Raw genomic sequence first — 6,715 nt, 5'->3', positions numbered from 1 at the left:
ATGCACAGCCCCTGATCCCAGGGCTCGTCGCCGCCCTGTTGCTGGGCTGCCGGAGAGCGAGGGGAGGACGAGGGCTTGGTCACACTCAGGCCCCGGGGGGAAAGGCGGGCAGGCGCCAGGGCCAGCAGAAGCGGGCGGTGGGAACTGCGTGCGGTCCTGGCCTGCAGGGAACCCGGCAAGTGGGGTAGGGACGGGACAGCCCTCCCCTGACGCAGCCTGGAGAGCCAGGCAGGGGGCAGAGGCAGGACTCCAGTGAACAGCACCCCCAGACAGAATTAGCGGGGTGTCTGACTCCCTGTCTCAGCCCCTGCCGTCCCACAGGCCCAGGCCGTCATCCACGGGGCCCACACCACAACCCAACATGTGCCCATCACGCCCTCGAGCCCCCAGCCTGACCTGCAGCGTGGAGCCTCAGGGCCCTGAGCCATCAGAGAGCCTGGCTCCTTCCCCACCGCCCACAGCTAGGTAACCTTGAGCCAGTCCCCAGCCCCTTCACCTCAGTTTGATCCGCTGCAAAATGGGTTTGCAACCCTGTAACTCCCACCTGGGAGGGCTGCCATCAGGCCCCAGGCCCCATCACTCACTGCTCCGTGAATTCAGGGGCCGAGGAATTCAGCCGCCTGGTGCCCACAGCAGGGAGGCCAGAGGGCCGGCTGGGGAAGGGAGGCTGCAGGGAGAGACAGCAGGGGCCCCAGTCGCTCAGCTACCACTCCCTATGGGACCCTCTCCCTCTGCCTTCCGAGCCCAGGCTCCTCTGCCCCTGGCCTGCACCCCGTCAGGTGGGTCTGTGGGTTTTCCTCCTCCGGAGGTGTCCCCACCCTGCCTGGGAGTGGTCACCCCAGAAACCCCTCCTGAGGGCAAGTGGGAAAGCAGAAATGTGTATTTCCTTTTAAGAAGGGACCGCGCCTTTGATCCGTGAATCCTCTCTCTAACTGGAACCGGCTGGCTGAGAACTCACGTCTGAAATCAGGCCACACTTCACTCCTCAACCCCTCGCCTCCCAACATCTGCGAGGAAAAGATAAGGCGCCTCTGTCACACTAGAACCTGACATTTAAGAACCAGGTTATGAAGGGAACCTCAGGCTCCATCATGCCTGCGTCTGTTCCGAGTTTATAAAAGCAGTATTTTAGATCCTTGCATGAAGTCTCGAAACATGTGTGCAAAGTCAGTTATCCTATTGTTGTGGGGGCCTGTGCTCCCCATTCCTTCCTGCACCTCGAACAGCCCGTGCCTGGCAGCTCTAACACCTGCTCCCTGAGCTGCCTGTCCACGTGGTTGGAGCTACGCGGCACGGGCTTGGCAGGGAGGGGCTGGACACCCCTGGGACATCCTCCTTCCCCCAGCCCACTTGCCCTGACCCAGAACTGGGGGGCCAATCTCCCCAGCCCTGCCCCTTCCTCCTGGGAAGAGTGGTCCTTGAGGGAAAAGAAACTGGAGGGCCTGCCGGCCCACCCTCTCTGCCAGCAGAAGCTCCCCAGGCTCTATCCACCAGCTCCTGGCCTCGCCCCATCACACCCGTAGTCCGTCCATCTAAGTGAGGGAGGGGGGCCAGAGACCCCCGGCCGCAGGTCACGGCCACCCCCTGTCCAGCTCTCCCCGCTGGCTGGCCCGGGCTCGGCGGCGAGTCCGCCTGGACAGGGTGAGGCCGCAACTCTTACTTCCTTCCCTCACGTTTGGTGGCCGTCTCTCAGGGGTCCTTTCACTTTTGATCTCGGCAGCCACATCGGCTTAGGTGTGTTTTTTGTAGATGGCCTATAAAGGCACTTTTTCCCACCCATTCTGACGGTCCTTGTTTATAGACAATCAAACGCATTTACATTTGCTACTACAACCGGTATTTGGTCTTCATAATGCATTTTCTATGCTAAGGATATGCAGGAAGGGACATTTTTCCATCTGTGATTTTTGAAAACACGGGTCAGCATGTCAGAGAGCTTCATGGCCGGGACCCTGGGAACCAGCCCCGCCCGGGGATGTCTCCAGCCCAGGGTCCTCGTCTGCAGGTCCGGCAGCCACTTTCTAAGGAGACAGACGGCCACGGAGACACAGGGGTGTGGCCTGTCGTTAGCTGTTGAGACGGTGACACTCGGGGTACCCTGGAGACCGAGAATCCACCTCTCAAGTTAAGACTCGATGCCTCGTCAGGGAACGCAGGGGGGCCCCGACGACACACCAGAACGGCTGAAGTTCGCCTGACGGCGCCAGTGGTCCGGAGGGTGCGAGCCTCGCGCGTGGCTGGTGGCGGCACGGAAGGCACACTCCTCGGCGCTCTCCTGCAATGCCTCGGGCCCCAGGCACACTGCTCCCCAATCCCCTCCAGAGCACCAGCCAAGAGCCACAAAAACATCAACTCTTGGACCAGTGGGAGAACACACACCTTATTTATAAGAGTCAAAAACTGCAAGCAACCCAGCCGTCCATCATCAGGAGAACGGACAAGCAAACCATGGCTCACCCATGTCATGATCACCCCTCCAAAAAAAAACCAAAAGGAGCACACGACACAGAGAAGGTTCACCGCGTTGTGCTGAGTGAAAGAAGCCAGACACCGCCGAGTAGATGACACGCGACCCCGCCTGCCGGCAGCTCCAGGGCGGGCAAGGCTAACCACGCACGGGCGCCAGAGCTCGGGCGCCCGGGACTCTCTGGACGGTGGGAATGCTCTCTGTCTTGATGGTGTGTGGGTTCTACGGGTGCGTTTCGCAGAAGCCTTAGATCTGGACACGTAAGATCTGCACGTTTCCTTGTACAGATGCTTTACCTTAAAAAGAACAGGCAGACTTGCTGCCGTCTACACCGTCCCCGCAAGCTCACACGCTCTCCCTTCCTGCTCCCCGTGGCCGCGTGGCCCACCTCCCGGGTGGGGAATCCCTCTGGGCTGCTGTTAATGCAGGCCCATCCCCCCTTTCGAAGGCAGAACACGGTATTTGTTTGTTCACACTGACCCTGCCTCCGAAGACACACATTCATACCCTCCCCTGAGTGGGAATCGCTGTCTGACACAGGGAATTCAGAGTAACTAAGGTCCCTCATCAGTTGACTTTGAGTTCATCAAATGGAAGATTCTACCAGGTGGGTCAGGACTAAAAGATGCCAGAGAGATTTCTCCTGCTGTCTTTCCCGTGAAGTGCCCTTGGAGAGGGCTTCACAGCTAGAACCTGAGGGTGGGGACCCCAGCCCCGCAGCTGCAAGGAACTGAATCCTGCCTGAAACCAGCAAGTCTAGAAGACGCCACGCCTCAGAGGAGACGGGACAACAGCTTGGTTCCTGCCTGTGACTCTGAGCAGGACCCAGCAGAGCTGCGCCCAGACCTTAGACCCACAGGGGCCATGAGATGGTCCATTTGTATCACTTTAAGCACCTAAGTTGGTGGTAATTTGTTATGCATCCATGTTAGTTAGAACCATGGCCCCGTCAGTAGGTCTCACCCCCCCAGTCCTTATAAACTCTTGCCCCCTTCCCTACCCCTCACTCCTGAAGTCGGGCCCATCAGCCCATGCTGGGTGCACCCTTCCTTTCTCCGAGGAGGAAGGTCTCCTGTCGGGGTTCCTGAGACCACCCACGCCTCTCAGTGGAGTGCGGCCACCAGGCACCCCTAGCGTGGCTGCCCCACTTCTGGCCTTCCACGCCCTCCTGCCGCTTCCGTTCCCCCTTTGCCATGGCCATCTTCTCCAGCGGGGGGATGACAGGGGACGACATGGGCGGGCCCAGTGCCATTACCAGGCTCTCATGACTGGGAGGAGATGTGCGTGGGGGAGGGGAGGAAGAGTCAGAGGGACCTGAAGACTGCATGCCCCTGCCTTTGTGGGTGCTGGACAGGCCAGGAGTCAAGGAGTGCGGGTGCCTCTAGAAGCCAGGAGAGGGAGGACGTGGATTCCTCCCTGGAGCCCCCAGAAGGAACCAGCCCTGCTGGCCCATTTTAGACTTCCTGACTCCCCAGAACTGTGAAGGATTAAGTGTGCATTGTTTGAAGCCACCAATCTTGTGGTGATTTGTTAGAGCAGCAAAGGACACACGCTTTCTAACTGAAACGCAGCCTGTCTCTCAGGCCTGCCTCCACCACACGGCGAACACCGGCACACTCTCGGAACTTTCTGGGTGAACCTGTGAAAATCTACTGGAGAGTCCAAAACGTTGCTGGAGTCAATGAACGATGAATTGATATGTTTATAAAAATCAAGTTTGTAACTTGATTTTGCTCCTCAAATCCTGGACATGGATTATATCACTTTGGCTTCTAAACCCTTTGTTATTCTTCAGAAAACAGCCAAAAGAACATGAGAGACCTGCCCTCAACGGGGCCTCAGCCCCGCAGACAGGCTGACAGGAGCTCTCTTCTCTGGGACAGAGAAGCAGACACGATTTCCTTTTCTCCTGGGGGCCAAGAAGAGCAGCTGCTCAATCTCTGAGGCATCTTCCCCTTTTCCAGAGAAGCTGTTGGCTGAACACGCGTGCATCTGGTTCATGTAGGAGGATAAGCCCAAACTGGGCCTGCGAAGAAGGAGGCTTCTTATGAGAATAGGCCCTCCTGATAGGTTATTAGTTTTTTGAGGGAATCCTTTTCCAGGATAAGGAAAGATGCCAAAAATGAGGGGTCAGCAGACTGTGCCAATGGTCTGTGACCCTGACGAGGGAGGAGAAAGCAAGCTGAGCACAATCACAAGCTGACACCCTGCACGCGAGCGCGTGTGCGTGTGCACGCACACACACACACACACACCCGTGGATCTGTGTGGCATTCCTCAGGCACCCTGGATGCCCTAAACCTAAGGGAAGGGAAACACAGATGGTTAACGGATAAAGGTCACAATCCTGGGACATGAGTCTCCATCAGTTCACCAATGTCTTAGTGACTTACAAGGAAAGTGCATTCTTATCAATACCCTAACTTTCAGAGACCCATAACCCAATTTCCTGGAGCCCTAACATCACCCTCCCCTCCATGAGTGATGTGGGAAACAGAGGCACAAGGAAATGTAAACAAAGTTAAGATTCCCTATGACTGGCAGCCCAGTGACAGGACTTGTAATAGAAACAGGATAACATTCCTCCAGGAAGCGCCCAACTGTCTTAATGCTAATCCCTTACTAGAAGGAAAAACCACCCTAGCTTGACAAGAGCCAGGCCTCTGGTATCCTGTGAGTCTTCTTCAGCAGATCCAAGTCTTTTGGACACCTCCCTTTTCCTTCCCTCCCCCAACTCCCAAGCATATGATCAGCCACCCCTCATAACCCCGGTGCAGCAGCTCCTTCTGCCCACGGGTCCTGTCCCCCTGGTCCCGTCCCCGGGCCACCTTTCTGCACCAAAGACGTCTCAAGAATTCCTTCTTGGCCGTCGGCTCTGGACCCCAACGACACTCCAAAACTCTACCAACCCCAAGCCCTGCTCCTGCTGAGACCCAGCCCCTTGTTCTCCCGACACTGATTTCTTCACGCTCGAGGGCCAGCTCAAATGCCCCCGCCTCTGTCCCTTGTCCAAATTGGATCCTGCTTATTCGTTTATAGCCATTTTGATTTTCCCTCATGAAATATCTCAAACACAGAGTAGAGGAGGGAGAGCAAAGACCATCCCTGAACCCGTTTTCTAGCTTCTTATATTTGCCATGATTACTTGAACGACTTAATCATGGAGATATTTTAAATTACAGACATTATGATGTCTCACACATAAATACTTCAGTATTCATCTTAAAAAAAATAAGGATTGCTTTTTTATTAAACATAATACTGTTGCTGGATCAAGTTCAAAATATAATACCAAACTAAAGATGGCTTCTACATCATATAAGGCCCAGGCCGTATTTAAATTTCCACAATTTTCCAAAATTGTCTTTTACAAGCTGTTTTTCCTCCTAACCTGACTGAAGGGTGGGGCTTGCTTCTGGGCCCCTCCATCCTGTACGGCACCAATGGTGGATGGAAAAGCTACTGTGTTCTTCAAGTACTTGAAATGATTTTTTCCTGTGTGGGGTTCTGTTATCAATGAACTACACACGCAGGTAGGTTTACATTTTCTCAGCTTCTTTTCAATATCAGAAATGTTTTCTTTGTAATTCAATTGTTCAAATATGTAAAATACTGACCTGGTTCAAAAGTCAAGGTCAGGGCTCCCTGCAGGTACCCATTTTCACTGGGTTCTAGCTAGGTCTCTCAGTGTTTCTTCTTCTTTGCAACACCATTTCCATACAAAAGGAAGCGCCCTGTCTTCACAGAGCTGCACTCCATGTCCCCACTTAACAACATAAGCTGGAGGGTACTCATTCTTCCTAACTTGTAGTGACTGGGTTTTCCATCTGGTGGATCTGCCATGGATTCAAGCAATATCGCGCAATAAGACATTTGGGCAGTTTCCAGTCCTAAGGCTGCAAAGAAAACCCCCATGCATGTGTCATTTCCTGTTCTCTCATATGTGTGCATCTTTAGAACAGATAGAGGGAAACACGTCTGTAACTTTGTTAGATCCAGCCCTCCACAGGCTGTGCTGTTCTGTGGGGTGGCCGACAAGTACTCTGAGCCTCCCCCCTGCCTCACCAGTAAAACCACCTGTCAAACCTCTGGGGTTCTATCAGCCTAATGGCTGAGAGCTGGTGTTTCAGTACACAGATCTGCATTCCTCTCACTACAGATGATGCTGAGCACTTATTTATATGTTGAGATCCATTCGTTCTGAGAAGAGGCATATTTGTGGTTCTTGCCCTCTGTTCCATTGTTCTT

Source organism: Halichoerus grypus, chromosome 1 (genome assembly GCF_964656455.1).
Source record: "Halichoerus grypus chromosome 1, mHalGry1.hap1.1, whole genome shotgun sequence".
Lineage (NCBI taxonomy): Eukaryota > Metazoa > Chordata > Mammalia > Carnivora > Phocidae > Halichoerus > Halichoerus grypus.
This window is presented reverse-complemented; position numbering follows the sequence as displayed.